Genomic DNA, 18,038 nt, shown 5'->3' with positions numbered 1-18,038 from the left:
GCGTAGGCAATCACATGACGATCTTGCATGAGTATGCAACCTAGTCCTTGTCGCGAGGCGTCGCAATAGATAACAAAGTCCTTCGAAAAATCTGGTGGTACGAGTACGGGAGCAGATGTCAGGCGTCTTTTCAGTTCCTGGAAGATGAACTCGCACTGTGGGTGTCGGAGTAATTGGCCACGGGTACCCTGAAGACGGCAAGACAATATTTCAAGACATCGGGGCTAGCAAAGCCCCTCAGTCTGACTGCCCGGCTGCTCCTGCCGGCTCCCCGTCCGACTGCTCTGCCTGGCCGGCTGCCGGCTGCCAACTGCACCAGCCAGCCGGCTGCCGACTACAGCCCGACCCGACATCGACAAGACACGGACGAGACGGTCGTACCCGAGCACTATTCACGTGTCACCCCAGCCATCATGTATAGTGTCACTTGTCCCCTGGCACTATTTATGAAGTGACCCAGGGGACAAGCATGACATGCACCATGCCTTGCCCATGCCACCACTTAGCTTACTTCCTAAGCTAGCTCCACACTATATATAGCCATCCATCCATCCCTCCAAGGGAGGATGGACTCACTCTCACACACACTCACGCATGAGCACCCACATGCTCACGGCCCTGAGCATGGCCGGCCACTAGCATGCCCCATACGCATGCATATACCAGATCAGATGCGCTTGGCACTGATCTCAGATACAACTCCAGGAGCAACTCTGTACCAGATATACTACAGATACACATACATGCAGGAGTAGGGGTATTATCTCTCCAGAGAGCCCCGAACCTGGGTAAACTAGCGCGTGCTACTCGCATACCCGCTCCCGGGCCTATCAGCAGCAGTCTTACCCTCACACTAAGCCCTTGTGGCATCTGTCGCCTCACACCCCCCGTGAGAATACCACGACAGTTGGCGCCCACCGTGGGTCGGTACTATGCTACCGCGCTGCTGATGGTTTCGCAGTCCGGGCGGGACCATCTTTGCCATCACCGCCGCGGCGTCTCGCCGTCTCTCCGGTAGCGCTCGGGGGCTCGACTTCGACCCGCCCTCGGAGCGGCCGCGCGGGACGGCGCGTCCTCGTCGTCGGCCTCGCCGCCTTCGTCATCACCACCGTTGACGCCGGCTGTTCGTCCGCGCGCGCGCCGCGCGCGGTGCCTCGCTTCGGTCGGCCGCATTCATCCACGCTGACCGGCTCCCGGCTCCGCCCCCGCGGCCTCCACGCGATGCAGCCCACACTGGGCCGGCTCCGTCCGTGGACCAGCCGGCCTCCTCCACGAGGCCACGCCCGCACCGCCGCGGCTCCGTCCAGCTCACCGTCTCGCCGTTCTAGCCGGCGCCACCCGAGCTGCTGCCGTCCTCTGCGCCCACGCCCCAACGCCGCATCAAGCTCGCCCGACGGGCTCCCTGCAGCCCCTGCGCGCTGCTCCTGCCTCGCGCGCCGGCACGCTCCTTGCAGATCCCGCTCACTGCTCCTCCCCTGCGTGCCTCGCCCCGCTCCTGCCGGGTCCGCGCGTCCCGGCGCGTTGCCTTCGCCGTGACTCTCCCCTGTGGTCGTCCCACCTCGCTCGCGCATGCGCCGACAGCACCGGCTGCTGGACCGGGTGCCCACGCGTCTGCCCGGCCTCGTCCCGCTCCCGACGCTTGGGCCGGATCCCCGACGCTGGACCGCCCTGCACCGGTTCCTCCCCAAGCCGGCTTCCTCGCGCGCCGCCTTGAGCGGGAGCCTGTCCGCCTCGCCGCTGTGGCCGACCACCGCCGCCCCGGCCGACTGTGGCTCCTCCGCCAGCGGGCCTCGCCTGCTCGCCCGTTTCCGTCCGCGGCGCGGCTCCCCTGCTCCGCACCCGCGTGCCCGCCTGCTCCCGCGCCGGCTGCGCCGGGCCCGGCCGGCTCCGGCCTCCTCCTCCGCCTGGTCGCGCTCGCGTCCGCCTACCGCGCGTGCAGGCCCCGTTCGGCCTGCGCCCGCATCACTGCCTGCCGTCCTCTCGTCCTCGCCAGCACCCGGCCTCCCGCACGCCTGCGCCTCGGGCCGGCTCCTCGCCCGCCCCTCCGCCGGCTCCCACGCCCTTCCCCGCGTGGCCCGCGCCGGCTCGCAGTGGTCGGCTGCGCCCGACCTCCCGTTCCGCTCCTGCCGGGCCGGCCCCGTCCGTGGCCGGGTGCTCCGCCACCGAGTCGCCCCACCGGCCGCCTGCTCCGCATCCGGGTCGTCATGCCGGCTTGCCGGCTTCGCCCGCCACCCGGCCGGCTGCCGGCTCGCCGCTCGCCCGTTGTCCGGCCCGGCCGGCTCCCACAGTTCGGCTGCCCGTGGCCGGCTGGAGAAGAGAAAAAGAAGGGCGTCCGACTGCCAGCAAATGGCAGAAAGAAAGGGGCCGGCTAGAAGAAAAGGGCCGACTGCTGAAAAAAAAGAGAGAGAAAGAAGTCGGCTGGGACAAAGAGAAGAAAAGAAACACCCGTCCGGATGATTCATCCGCCTGCTTCGCCACTCGGACGGTCAGTCGTGACTCGCACTGTCGGCAGTGCCAAGCCGGCTGGTCTGCCTCTTGCTTCGACGGCACACCCAACGGGTGCGCTGACGCGCCCCCGCGAAGAAAGAGAAGACAAGGTAGTTGCCGGGAGATCCGGCCTGACTGCTCAGCAGTCGGCCCGAATCTCGGGGGCTACACCCGGCGGGTGCGCTGACGCGCCCCCGCGAGGAAGAAGACAAAGTAGTCGCCGGGAGATCTGGCCCGACTGCTCAACAGTCGGCCCGAATCTCGGGGGCTATACCCAGCGGGTGCGCTGATGCGCCCCCGCGAGGAAGAAGACAAAGTAGTTGCCGGAAGATCCGGCCCGACTGCTCAGCAGTCGGCCCGAATCTCGGGGGCTACACCCAGTGGGTGCGCTGGCGCGCCCCCACGGAAGATTGCAGACAAGAGAAGAGTTTCGTCCGGCTGCCAGCAGCCGGTAGAAGAAGAAAAAGGGCGCTGCAAGACGCCTCGCCGCCTGGCCGGTCGAGCCTGACCGGCCGGGACCCCCCTTCGAGCGCCCGGGGGCTCGAAGGCCACACCCAGCGGGTGCGCCGGCTCTCTTCGGCAAACTCTGCCTCAGCTACACGAAAATCAATGTGAGCTCCTCACCCGCATATTTTTTCACCGCGAGAGCACAGATAACCCCGAGCGATGCTCGGGGGCTATCTCCCCATTTTATTACAGTTGCAGCACTGTTCACCCCGGCGCCAGCCAGAGTTGGCCCGGGGGCTGGCCGCTTGGCCTGAGACGTTTGTTCCCGCAGACGGCTTAGTAGCGTGCGCGGTACCAAAGGCTCACTCTTAGTCACAGACTGCAGAGCGGCTGTCCGGCTAGCAAGAGTGAGCGCTGGAGGCCACCCACGCGAAAAACGTCCGGGAAGAAAAGCGGTTCGGGCGACCCGGCCGTTTTCTTTATGAGTATCTGCTCGGTTAAATTCGCTCCCAGAATCTGAGTATTGTACACTCCACTCCGCGGCCCACTCTCAGCCACAGACCGCAGAGCGGCTGTCCGGCAAGCGAGAGCAAGCCAAAGAGTGGAGGGAACATGAAAAAGATTGAAGGGGGCTCGGACAAAACCGAGTCGGCACCCTCCGCATAAAACTTGCAATGCTAAAAACAATCATTTGATATATCTGCGTGGACTAACTTTGTCTTTTTGCATGATCAGTTCCATGAACACCCACCAAAAAACCTCCGCCCAACTTTGCCAAGTTGCCCGGAGGCTTGGGGGCTACTGTCGGAGTAATTGGCCACGGGTACCCCGAAGACGGCAAGACAATATTTCAAGACATCGGGGCTAGCAAAGCCCCTCAGTCCGACTGCCCGGCTGCTCCTGCCGGCTCCCCGTCCGACTGCTCTGCCTGGCCGGCTGCCGGCTGCCAACTGCACCAACCAGCAGGCTGCCGATTGCAGCCCGACCCGACATCGACAAGACACCGACGAGACGGTCGTACCCGAGTACTATTCACGTGTCACCCCAGCCATCATGTATAGTGTCACTTGTCCCCTGGCACTATTTATGAAGTGACCCAGGGGACAAGCATGACATGCACCATGCCTTGCCCATGCCACCACTTAGCTTACTTCCTAAGCTAGCTCCACACTATATATAGCCATCCATCCATCCCTCCAAGGGAGGATGGACTCACTCTCACACACACTCACGAATGAGCACCCACATGCTCACGGCCATGAGCATGGCCGGCCACTAGCATGCCCCATACGGATGCATATACCAGATCAGATGCGCTTGGCACTGATCTCAAATACAGCTCCAGGAGCAACTCTGTACCAGATATACTACAGATACACATACATGCAGGAGTAGGGGTAATATCTCTCCAGAGAGCCCCGAACCTGGGTAAACTAGCGCGTGCTACTCGACACCCGCTCCCGGGCCTATCAGCAGCAGTCTTACCCTCACACTAAGCCCTTGTGGCATCTGTCGCCTCACACCCCCCCCCGTGAGAATACCACGACAGTGGGGTCCAGTCGAAATTTTTATCTTTCTTGAGGAGTTCAGTTAGAGGTTTAGCAACCTTGGAAAAATTCTCGACGAAGCGTCGACAGCACCTCGCTAAGCCAAGGAAACTCCGAACTTGCTTGACCATTTCAGGTGGAGTCCAATCAAGGACGGCTTGAACTCGCTTGGGATTGACATCAATACCCTTACCAGAGATTACATGGCCTAGATAGGTCACTTCTGGCAACCAAAATTCACACTTGGAGAATTTGGCATAAAGGCGATGCTCTCGAAGTTTCATCAATACTAGCCTTAGATGTTCGACATGTTCTTCCTCATTCTTGGAGTAGATGAGTATATCATCGAGGTATACCACGACGAATTTATCCAAATACTCCATGAAGATCGAGTTCATTAACCGAGAGAAGGTGGCTGGGGCATTGGTTAAAGCGAAGGACATGACGGTGTACTCGTATTGCCCATAACGAGTGACAAAGGCCGTTTTAGGAATGTCCCTGTTCTTGATTTTGATTTGATGGTAGCCCAACCTCGAATCCATTTTGGAAAAGACTGAGGATCCAGCGAGCTGATCATACAGATCATTGATCCTGGGGAGCGGATACTTGTTCTTGATAGTGACCAAGTTGACAGGTCGGTAATCTACAACTATCCAATCCATTCCATCCTTCTTCTTGACGAACAGGACGGGGCAAGCCCATGTAGAAGAACTAGGAGGGATGAAACCCTTTTTCAAGGACTCATCGAGTTGTTTCTTAAGCTCGGCTAGTTCTACGGGTGCCATCTTATAGGGTCTTCTAGAGATTGGGACGGTTCCTGGAACAAGGTCTATCACGAACTCGACATCCCTGTCAGGTGGAATACCTGGCAGTTCTTCTAGAAAGACATCCGGGAAGTCATGGACTACCGGGATATCTTCAAGGTCTGGAAGAGGGTTGGCATTTAGGGAGTAGAGCTGACGCTTAGACACTCCGGTCAAAACTTTGACTGTCTTGCCCGATGGATGGGTGAGTTGAATAGTTCTAGAAGAGCAAACAATCTTAGCATAATGGGCTGACATCTAGTCCATACCCAAGATGATGTTTTTGTCCGAGGACTTGAGAGCTATCAGTGATGCAAGGAAGACCAATCTATCGACATGAATTTCATTTCCATGGCTTACTTGAGAGGTTTGCCATTTAGAACCAGGGGTTTGAATTACCATGGAGGTGGGCATGTCACAAAATGTGGTGTTGTGCAATCGAGCATAGCTCTCAGAGATAAATGAATGAGATGCTCCAGTATCGAAAAGAACAGATGCCGGATGGCAATTAACAAGGAGCGTACCAAGGACGACGTTGGGATCATCATGAGTCTCCTCAGCTGAGACATAGTTGACATGGCCACGTGGAGTGGTGGCGGGCTTGGAGTAGTAAGTCTTTCCCGCTGGCTTACCACGACCAACGGACTTTCCAGGCTGATTGGGGTTGTTCTGGGGGCACTCGCGCAGGTAGTGACCCATCTCTCCACACTTGAAGCATGTCACAACATTGGGACGTGGAGCAGCATTAGCAGCGGGGCCACCACAGGTCTTGGGCGGTGCATACTGCTGGTTGGGGCGAGGCACCTCAAAGGATGGCCTCGGAGTGAACCTGGGTGGCAGAGCTGTGTTTGGAATCCAGACCCGGCGCTTCTGAGATCCAGAGCCGGATGAAGAACCAAAGTCACGGGAGTGATTGCGTGAAGCGTTATAGTCAGTCTGACCTGTCTTAGCACTGATGGCCTTATTGACCAGCTTCTGGAAGGAGGTGCACTCGTGCAGACGAAGATCATGGCAAAGCTCGGGGCTGAGTCCCTTGCGGAACCTTGCCTGCTTCTTGGCGTCGGTGGATACCTCTTCAGGAGCATAACGTGCTAGATTTCCAAACTCACGACTGTATGCGTCCACGGTCAGTCTGCCTTGGGTGAAATTGCAGAACTCTTCCCTCCTACGATCCATGAGACCTTCCGGGATGTGATGCTCACAGAAAGCCTCGCTGAATTCAGCCCAAGTAGTGATTTGGCCAGCTGGGCGCATAGCCTCAAAGTTTTCCCACCAAAGGCTAGCAGGGCCTTCGAGGTGATAGGCAGCGTAGGTAACCTTATCAGCTTCGGCTACGATGGTAGAACGTAGCTTATGGGTGATGCTGTGAAGCCAATCATCCGCATCGAGGGGCTCGACGGAATGATTAAACTTCGGTGGGTACAACTTGACAAAGTCATTGATTGACACCAAGCCGTTCCTCTGACGACGTGCAGTATTCTGCTCAATTCGTTCTAGCAAGTGGTTGGTCTCACGCTTGTTTCTTTCCGCCTCCATGTTGGTAATCGTAGCATAATTTAAAATTTTCCTACGCTCATCAAGATGCATCTATGGAGTCTACTAGCAACGAGGGGAAGGGAGTGCATCTACATACCCTTGTAGATCGCGAGCGGAAGCGTTCCAATGAACGTGGATGACGGAGTCGTACTCGCCGTGATCCAAATCACCGATGACCGAGTGCCGAACGGACGGCACCTCCGCGTTCAACACACGTACGGTGCAGCGACGTCTCCTCCTTCTTGATCCAGCAAGGGGGAAGGAGAGGTTGATGGAGATCCAGCAGCACGACGGCGTGGTGGTGGATGTAGCGGGTCTCCGGCAGGGCTTCGCCAAGCTTCTGCGAGAGAGAGAGAGGTGTTGCAGGGGAGGAGGCAGGCGCCCAAGGCTGTAGTTTGCTGCCCTCCCTCCCCCCACTATTTATAGGACCCCTGGGGGGGGGGCACCAGCCCTTGGGAGATCAGATCTCCAAGGGGGGCGGCGGCCAAGTGGGGGGGGGGGGGAAGGGGTGCCTTGCCCCCCAAGGCAAGGGGGAAGCTCCCCCTGGGGTTCCCAACCCTAGGCGCATGGGGCGAGGCCCAAGGGGGGCGCCCCAGCCCACTAAGGGCTGGTTCCCTTCCACTTTCAGCCCACGGGGCCCTTCGGGATAGGTGGCCCCACCCGGTGGACCCCCGGGACCCTTCCGGTGGTCCCGGTACAATACCGGTAACCCCCGAAACTTTCCCGGTGGCCGAAACTTGACTTCCTATATATAATTCTTCACCTCCGGACCATTCCGGAACCTCTCGTGACGTCCGGCATCTCATCCGGGACTCCGAACAACTTTCGGGTTTCCGCATACATATATCTCTACAACCCTAGCGTCACCGGACCTTAAGTGTGTAGACCCTACGGGTTCGGGAGACATGCAGACATGACCGAGACGCCTCTCCGGTCAATAACCAACAGCGGGATCTGGATACCCATGTTGGCTCCCACATGCTCCACGAGGATCTCATCGGATGAACCACGGTGTCGAGGATTCAATCAATCCGTATGCAATTCCCTTTGTCAAACGGTATGTTACTTGCCCGAGATTCGATCGTCGGTATCCCAATACCTTGTTCAATCTCGTTACCGGCAAGTCTCTTTACTCGTACCGCAATGCATGATCCCGTGACTAACGCCTTAGTCACATTGAGCTCATTATGATGATGCATTACTGAGTGGGCCCAGAGATACCTCTCCGTCACACGGAGTGACAAATCCCAGTCTCGATCCGTGCCAACCCAACAGACACTTTCGGAGATACCCGTAATGCACCTTTATAGTCACCCAGTTACGTTGTGACGTTTGGCACCCCAAAGCACTCCTACGGTATCCGGGAGTTGCACGATCTCATGGTCTAAGGAAAAGATACTTGACATTGGAAAAGCTCTAGCAAACGAAACTACACGATCTTTTATGCTATGCTTAGGATTGGGTCTTGTCCATCACATCATTCTCCTAATGATGTGATCCCGTTATCAATGACATCCAATGTCCATAGTCAGGAAACCATGACTATCTGTTGATCAACGAGCTAGTCAACTAGAGGCTTACTAGGGACAGGTTGTGGTCTATGTATTCACACATGTATTACGATTTCCGGACAATACAATTATAGCATGAATAATAGACAATTACCATGAACAAAGAAATATAATAATAACCATTTATTATTGCCTCTAGGGCATATTTCCAACAGTCTCCCACTTGCACTAGAGTCAATAATCTAGTTCACATCACCATGTGATTAACACTCACTGGTCACATCACCATGTGACCAACATCTAAAGAGTTTACTAGAGTCAACAATCTAGCTCACATCACTATGTGATTATCACTCAATGTGTTCTGGTTTGGTTATGTTATGCTTGTGAGAGAGGTTATTAGTCAATGGGTCTGAACCTTTCAGAATCGTGTGCTTTACGATTATCTATGTCATCTTGTGGGTGCTACCACACACTATTTGGAGCCATTTCAAATAATTGCTCTACTATACGAATCCGGTTTACTACTCAGAGTCATCCGGATTAATGTCAAAGTTCGCATCGACGTAACCCTTTACGACGAACTCCTTTCCACCTCCATAATTGAGAAAATTCCTTAATCCACTAGGTACTAAGGATAAGTTCGACCGCTGTCATGAGATCCTTTCCCGGATCACCATTGTACCCTCTTGACCAACTCATGGCAAGGCACACTACATGTGCGGTACACAGCATAGCATACTATAGAGCCTATGTCTAAAGCATAGGGGACGACCTTCGTCCTTTCTCTATCTTCCGCTATGGTCAGGTCTTGAGTCTCACTCAATACTCACACCTTGTAATACAGCCAAGAACTCCTTCTTTGCTGATCTATTTTGAACTCTTTCAAAATCATGTCAAGGTGTGCTGTCTTTTGAAAGTATCATCAGGCGTCTTGATCTATCTCTATGGATCTTGATGCCCAATATGTAAGTAGCTTTATCCAGGTCTTCCTTTGAAAACTCCTTTCAAACAACCCTTTATGCTTTCCAGAAATTTTACATCATTTCGGATCAACAATATGTCATTCACATATACTTATCAGAAATGTTGTAGCGCTCCCACTCACTTTATTGTAAATACAAGTTTCTAACAAACTTTGTATAAACCCAAAAACTTTGATCACTCCATCAAAGCGTATATTCTGACTCCGAGATGCTTGCTCTAATCCATGGAAGGATCGCTGGAGCTAGCATACCTTTTAACATCTTTAGGATCCACAAAACCTTTCTGATTGTATCACATACAATCTTTCCTTACGAAAACTGGTAAGGAAACTTGTTTTGACATCCATCTGCCAGATTTCATAAATGTAGCTAATGCTAACATGATTCTGACGGACCTAAGCATCGCTACGGATGAGAAAAACTCATCGTAGTCAACTCCTTGAACTTGTGAAAATACTCTTTGCCACAAGTCGAGCTTCATAGACGGTAACATTACCGTCCATGTCCGTCTTCTTCTTAAAGATCCATTTATCTCAATGGCTTGCCGATCATCGGGCAAGTTCACCAAAGTCCATGCTTTGTTCTGATACATGGATTCTATCTCGGATTTCATGGCCTCGAGCCATTCGTCGGAATATGGGCCCACCATCGCTTCTCCATAGCTCGTAGGTTCATAGTTGTCTAGCAACATGACTTCCAAGGCAGGATCACGCATTACTCTGAAGTAGTGCGCATCCTCGTCGTCCTACGAGGTTTGGTAGTGACTTGATCCGAAGTTTCATGATCACCATCATAAGCTTCCACTTCAATTGGTGTAGGTGCCACAGGAACAACTTCCTGTGCCCTGCTACATACTAGTTGAAGCGACGGTTCAATAACCTTAACAAGTCTCCACCATCCTCCCACTCAATTCTTTCGAGAGAAACTTTTCCTCGAGAAATGACTCATTTCTAGAAGCAATTACTTTTGCTTCCAGATCTGAAATAGGAGGTATACCCAACTGTTTTTGAGTATTCTATGAAGATGCATTTATCCGCTTTGGGTTCGAGCTTATCAGCCTGAAACTTTTTCACATAAGCATCGCAGCCCCAAACTTTTAAGAAACGACAACTTAGGTTTCTATAAACGGTGCCGTCTCAACGGAATTGCGTGGTGCCCCTTTTAAAGTGAATGCGGTTGTCTCTAATGCCTAACCCATAAATGATAGTGGTAATTTGATAAGAAACATCATGGTATGCACCATATCCAATAGGGTGCAGTTATGATGTTCGGACACACCATCACACTATGGTGTTCCAGGCGGTATTAATTGTGAAACACTTTCCACGATGTCTCAATTGTGTGCCAAACTCGTATCTCAGATACTCATCTCTATGATCATATCACAGACATTTTATCCTCTTGTCACGACGATCTTCAACTTCACTCTGAAATTACTTGAACCTTTCAATAATTCAGACTAGTGTTTCATCAAGTAAATACACTCAGCATCTACTCAAATCATCTGTGAAGTAAGAACATAACAATGTCCACTGCTTGCCTCAACACTCATTGGACTGCGTACATCAAAATGTATTACTTCCAATAAGTTGCTCTCTTGTTCCATCTCACTGAAAACGAGGACTTTCAGTCATTTTGCCCATGTGGTATGATTTGCATGTCTCAAAGGATTCATAATCAAGTGAGTCCAAACGATCCATCTGTATGGAGTTTCTTCATGCATATATACCAATAGACATGGTTCGCATGTCTCAATCTTTTCAAAAATGAGTGAGTCCAAAGATCCACCTACATGGAGCTTCTTCATGCGTTCTACACCAATATGACTCAAGTGGCAGTGCCACAAGTATGTGGTACTATCATTACTATCTTATATCTTTTTTTGGCATGAACATGTGTATCACTACGATCGAGATTCATTTTAGGTGCAAGACCATTGAAGGTATTATTCAAATAAACAGAGTAACCATTATTCTCCTTAAATGAATAACCGTTTTGCGGTAAACATAATCCAATCATGTTCAACGCAAACACCAAATCTCGATGGTAGAGGGAGCATGCGATGCTTGATCACATCAACCTTGGAAACACTTCCAACACATATCGTCATCTCACCTTTAGCTAGTCTCCATTTATTCCGCAGCTTTTATTTCGAGTTACTAACACTTAGCAACCGAACCAGTATCTAATACCCTGGTGCTGCTAGGAGTACTAGTAAAGTACACATTCATATAACGTATATCCAATATACTTCTGTCGACCTTGCCTGCCTTCTCATCTACCAAGTATCTAGGGTAGTACTGCTTCAGTGACCGTTCCTCTCATTACAGAAGCACTTAGTCTCGGGTTTGGGTTCAACCTTGGGATTCTTCACTAGAGTAGCAAACGACTTGCTGTTTCATGAAGTATCCCTTTTGCCCTTGCCCTTCTTAAACTAGTGGTTTTACTAACCATCAACAATTGATGCTCCTTCTTGATTTCTACTCTCGCGGTGTCAAACATCGCGAATAGCTCAAGGATCATCATAATTATCCTTGATATGTTATAGTTCATCATGAAGCTCTACTAGCTTGGTGGCAGTGACTATGGAGAACTATCACTATCTCATCTGGGAGATTAACTCCCACTCGATTCAAGCGATTGTGGCACTCAGACAATCTGAGCACACGCTCAACGATTGAGCTTTTCTCCCTTAGTTTGCAGGCTTAAGAAACTTGTCAGAGGTCTCATACCTCTTGACGTGGGCACTAGTCTGAAATCCCAATTTCAGTCTTCGGAACATCTCACATGTTCTGCGACGTTTCAAAAACTTCTTTGGTGCCACAATTCTAAACCGCACTGAACTATCACATAGTCATCAAAACGTGTATGTCAGATGTTTCGTAACATCTACAGACGACGCTGAGGTTCAGCACACGGAGCGATGCATTAAGGACATAAGCCTTCTGTGCAGCAATGAGGACAATCCTCAGTTTACGGACCCAGTCCGCATAATTGCTACTACCAACTTTCAACTAAATTTTCTCTAGGAACATATCTTAACCAGTAGAACTAAAGCGCAAGCTATGACATAATTTGCAAATACCTATTTGACTATGTTCATGATAATGAAGTTCATCTGATTATGAACTCCCACTCAGATAGACATCCCTCTAGTCATCTAAGTGAAACATGATCCGAGTTTAACTAGGCCGTGTCCGATCATCACGTGAGACAGACTAGTCAAGATCGGTGAACATCTCCATGTTGATCGTATCTTCTATACGACTCATGCTTGACCTTTCGGTCCTCCGTGTTCCGAGGCCATGTCTGTACATGCTAGGCTCATCAAGTCAACCTAAGTGTATTGCGTGTGTTCCGAGGCCATGTCTGTACATGCTAGGCTCGTCAACACCCGTTGTATTCGAACGTTAGAATCTATCACACCCGATCATCACGTGGTGCTTCGAAACAACGAACCTTCGCAACGGTGCACAGTTAGGGTGAACACTTTCTTGAAATTATTATAAGGGATCATCCTACTTGCTACCGTTGTTCTAAGCAAATAGTATGCAAAAACATGATAAACATCACATGCAATCAAATAGTGACATGATATGGCCAATATCATTATGCTCCTTTGATCTCCATCTTCGGGGCACCATGATCATCTTCGTCACCAGCATGACACCATGATCTCCATCATCATGATCTCCATCATTGTGTCTTCATGAAGTCGTCACGCCAACGATTACTTCTACTTCTATGGCTAACGCGTTTAGCAATAAAGTAAAGTAATTTACATGGCGTTATTCAATGACACGCATGTCATGCAAAATAATAAAGACAACTCCTATGGCTCCTGCCGGTTGTCATACTCATCGACATGCAAATCGTGATTCCTATTACAAGAATATGATCAATCTCATACATCACATATATCATTCATCACATCTTCTGGCCATATCACATCACATAGCACTTGCTGCAAAAACAAGTTAGACGTCCTCTAATTGTTGCTGCAAGTTTTTACGTGGTTTGTAGGTTTCTAGCAAGAACGTTTCTTACCTACGTATGACCACAACGTGATTTGCCAATTTCTATTTACCCTTCATAAGGACCCTTTTCATCGAATCTGTTCCGGCTAAAGTAGGAGAGACAGTCACCCGCTAGCCACCTTATGCATCTAGTGCATGTCAGTCGGTGGAACCTGTCTCACGTAAGTGTACGTGTAAGGTCGGTCCGGGCTGCTTCATCCTACAATGCCACCGAAACAAGAAAAGACTAGTAGCGGCAAGAAGAATTGGCAAACTCAACGCCCACAACTTCTTTGTGTTCTACTCGTGCATAGTAACTACGCATAGACCTGGCTCATGATGCCACTGTTGGTAATCGTAGCATAATTTAAAATTTTCCTACGCTCACCAAGATGCATCTATGGAGTCTACTAGCAACGAGGGGAAGGGAGTGCATCTACATACCCTTGTAGATGGCGAGCGGAAGCGTTCCAATGAACGTGGATGACGGAGTCGTACTCGCCGTGATCCAAATCACCGATGACCGAGTGCCGAACGGACGGCACCTCCGCGTTCAACACACGTACGGTGCAGCGACGTCTCCTCCTTCTTGATCCAGCAAGGGGGAAGGAGAGGTTGATGGAGATCCAGCAGCACGACGGCGTGGTGGTGGATGTAGCGGGTCTCCGGCAGGGCTTCGCCAAGCTTCTGCGAGAGAGAGAGAGAGAGAGAGGTGTTGCAGGGGAGGAGGGAGGCGCCCAAGGCTGTAGTTTGCTGCCCTCCCTCCCCCCCACTATTTATAGGACCCCTGGGGGGGGGGCGCCAGCCCTTGGGAGATCAGATCTCCAAGGGGGGCGGTGGCCAATTGGGGGGAAGGGGTGCCTTGCCCCCCAAGGCAAGGGGGAAGCTCCCCCTAGGGTTCCCAACCCTAGGCGCATGGGGGGAGGCCCAAGGGGGGCGCCCCAGCCCACTAAGGGCTGGTTCCCTTCCACTTTCAGCCCACGGGGCCCTCCGGGATAGGTGGCCCCACCCGGTGGACCCCCGGGACCCTTCCGGTGGTCCCGGTACAATACCGGTAACCCCCGAAACTTTCCCGGTGGCCGAAACTTGACTTCCTATATATAATTCTTCACCTCCGGACCATTCCGGAACCTCTCGTCATGTCCGGGATCTCATCCGGGACTCCGAACAACTTTCGGGTTTCCGCATACATATATCTCTACAACCCTAGCGTCACCGGACCTTAAGTGTGTAGACCCTACGGGTTCGGGAGACATGCAGACATGACCGAGACGCCTCTCCGGTCAATAACCAACAGCGGGATCTGGATACCCATGTTGGCTCCCACATGCTCCACGAGGATCTCATCGGATGAACCACGGTGTCGAGGATTCAATCAATCCGTATGCAATTCCCTTTGTCAAACGGTATGTTACTTGCCCGAGATTCGATCGTCGGTCAATACCTTGTTCAATCTCGTTACCGGCAAGTCTCTTTACTCGTACCCCAATGCATGATCCCGTGACTAACGCCTTAGTCACATTGAGCTCATTATGATGATGCATTACTGAGTGGGCCCAGAGATACCTCTCCGTCACACGGAGTGACAAATCCCAGTCTCGATCCGTGCCAACCCAACAGACACTTTCGGAGATACCCGTAATGCACCTTTATAGTCACCCAGTTACGTTGTGACGTTTGGCACACCCAAAGCACTCCTACGGTATCCGGGAGTTGCACGATCTCATGGTCTAAGGAAAAGATACTTGACATTGGAAAAGCTCTAGCAAACGAAACTACACGATCTTTTATGCTATACTTAGGATTGGGTCTTGTCCATCACATCATTCTCCTAATGATGTGATCCCGTTATCAATGACATCCAATGTCCATAGTCAGGAAACCATGACTATCTGTTGATCAACGAGCTAGTCAACTAGAGGCTTACTAGGGACAGGTTGTGGTCTATGTATTCACACATGTATTACGATTTCCGGACAATACAATTATAGCATGAATAATAGACAATTACCATGAACAAAGAAATATAATAATAACCATTTATTATTGCCTCTAGGGCATATTTCCAACAGTCTCCCACTTGCACTAGAGTCAATAATCTAGTTCACATCACCATGTGATTAACACTCACTGATCACATCACCATGTGACCAACATCTAAGGTAAAGGAGTAAAAAGAGCCTTACGTTCCCTCCCACAATCAATTCCCCTACATATCACTAAAGCATTTCTAGACTCGACATCGACTAGTTTGGCTTGACGAACCTACAGGCAGTCCGGCTCTGATGCCAACGCTGTCAGGACCCCGATTCTAAGTCACACCGATCTAGCCTGTAACACCTTGTATCACTTTGCGGCCTCACGCACGGTATTCCCACGGTTGTCGCCTTACCATGGCCCGGGACAGTTTGCGCCTTTTGGCTCATGTACATGATAGTGTCGCTAGCATCCATATGACAGAGAACCCGGGCCGACATGGCTAGTCGTGAACCCAAAGCGGCGCTAACTTATGGGGACAGGCATGCATGAATCAACATCGAGCATGTCGGTCAACAGCGTGTGAATCCGGGCTGTAGCACTAGGCTAACAGGACTCCGGGAACCCGGGCTGTAGCAGGCTAGGCAGGACTCCGGATGTCACCGCGTGACATTTCCCCGAAGGGACAGACACAGGAACGAAGTGGAACACATGCCGGCCAGTCAAGTGTTCCGGAGCAGTAGTGCTGGGCTAGCAGGACTCTGGTGAACCGGGCTGTAGCGGACTACTATGGATCATGGAAGCACTAGACTACATTTCCCATTAAGAGAGGCTTCCAAAGATAAATAACTAGATTGTCGGATCCCACACATACCAAGCATTTCAATCATACACACAATATGCTTGATATGTGTAAATACAACATGGCATCACAACAAAACTCTACAACTCAAGTACTTTATTTAAAGGCTCCGGAGAGCCATACATAACATGTTCATACAAGTAGGGGTCACATGACCCGACACTCAAGTCATACAAACATACTAGCACATGCGGAAGCAAACTAGTCTGAGTACAGACACTAGAAAGAAAGAAGGCTTGACGAAGCCTGTCTATCTACATAGGCCCTTCACAAGCTCAGATCACCACCTGGGTGGCAAGTCACTCATCAACGTCGAGATCTACATAGAACCCATCGGAAGGGGCGGTGTTGTCGTCTGAAAACAGTAATTAAAGCAACATGAGTACAAAGGTACTCAGCAAGTCTTACAATAGATCCTACTATACATGCACATTCTCAAGAAGGTAGTGGAGTTATTGCAGCAAGCCAGCTTTGAATCTTGGCTAAGCTATCCTACGATACACCACTTGTAAAATAGTTTTCACACATGAGTCCACTAATCACCATCACAATACTCCACCGTGGATCCTCCCTCGTCATCCTACGAGAGGGCCATCCGCGGTACTCACACTTATCTTGAGTCTTTTAGTAGTAACCATTAACTTGTCTATGAACTGCATAAGCAACCAAGTAGTCCTTTACCACGGACGCGGCTATTCGAATAGTTTTATACCCTGCAGGGGTGTACTTCTTCACACACACTTTCACCACTTATCGCCGTTTACACGACATGTACTCGACAACCTTCAAGCGGAAACCCAGCGAGGGTGTCGGCCACGACCTGACTAAACACACGAGTCCCTAGTCCAGGTTTATCACCTATTCGGGTTCCATCTGCAAGGAAATCCGGCCGGGGTTTCCTCAACGGCCCCAACCGATGTGTGCAGGGTTCCCGAGGCACCAAACGGGCGGCTCGGTACACCGGGCCACGAGGCTACCGCATCACAGCCCACCCCTAAGGTCAGCGCTGCGCACGGCCTCCAGCATACTACAAACACCAGAAACTACTTGCAACTCCGGGACGGAGGACAAGAGTGGTTAATAAGTCGAGAGGGTCCATTGGTTTAGGGCCCAACGCGTGGTAGTAGCTGATCTTAAATCACACATACACATCTCAGTTCTTAAGGATGGCCTCAATGAAACAACCCACCATGTACTCCTACATGGCCTCTCATTGATACCTTTACCAAATCATATTCAACACTTCACTCTCATTACCGACACAACCATTCACTCTAGTTCATCACCCCGATGAGCCAGACCTGACACGACTCTAAGCATAGCAAGCATAGCATGGTAGGAAACACAAACATGGCTCAATCAACTCCTACACATGCTAGTGGGTTTCATCTAGTTACTGTGGCAATGACAGGTCATGCAGAGGAAGTGGGTTCAACTACCGCAACACACAGCAGTTTGAAACGCGTTGTCTTAATGCAGTAAACGAGAGCAGAAGCGAGAAGATGGGTTTGTATCGAAATGATCAATGGGGTTGCTTGCCTGACAGAGTGGTAGTGGAATACTGCCCTTCAATTGGATACTCGAGAATATCCTCGAAGGCAGAACCTACCACGAAGAACACATCGAAACACAATCACCACATGGCAATATGCAACAATATGATGCATGCAATGACATGGCAAAATGAGTGTGTTTTGGCTAATGCAACTTAGGACAGATTGATTTGAGTTCATTTGAATCAAGGATTCAAATGCTAACCAAAAATAAGAGGTGATATTAGTGCATTAGCTTGTTTCATCTAAACAGCAAGGTTAAAGTGTTCTGACATGCATGAAACCAGTACAGATGGAAAGATTGAATTTTTCT

This window comes from Aegilops tauschii, chromosome 5, assembly GCF_002575655.3.
Source record: "Aegilops tauschii subsp. strangulata cultivar AL8/78 chromosome 5, Aet v6.0, whole genome shotgun sequence".
In the NCBI taxonomy this organism is placed as follows: domain Eukaryota; kingdom Viridiplantae; phylum Streptophyta; class Magnoliopsida; order Poales; family Poaceae; genus Aegilops; species Aegilops tauschii.
Note: the sequence above shows the minus strand (reverse complement) of the source record.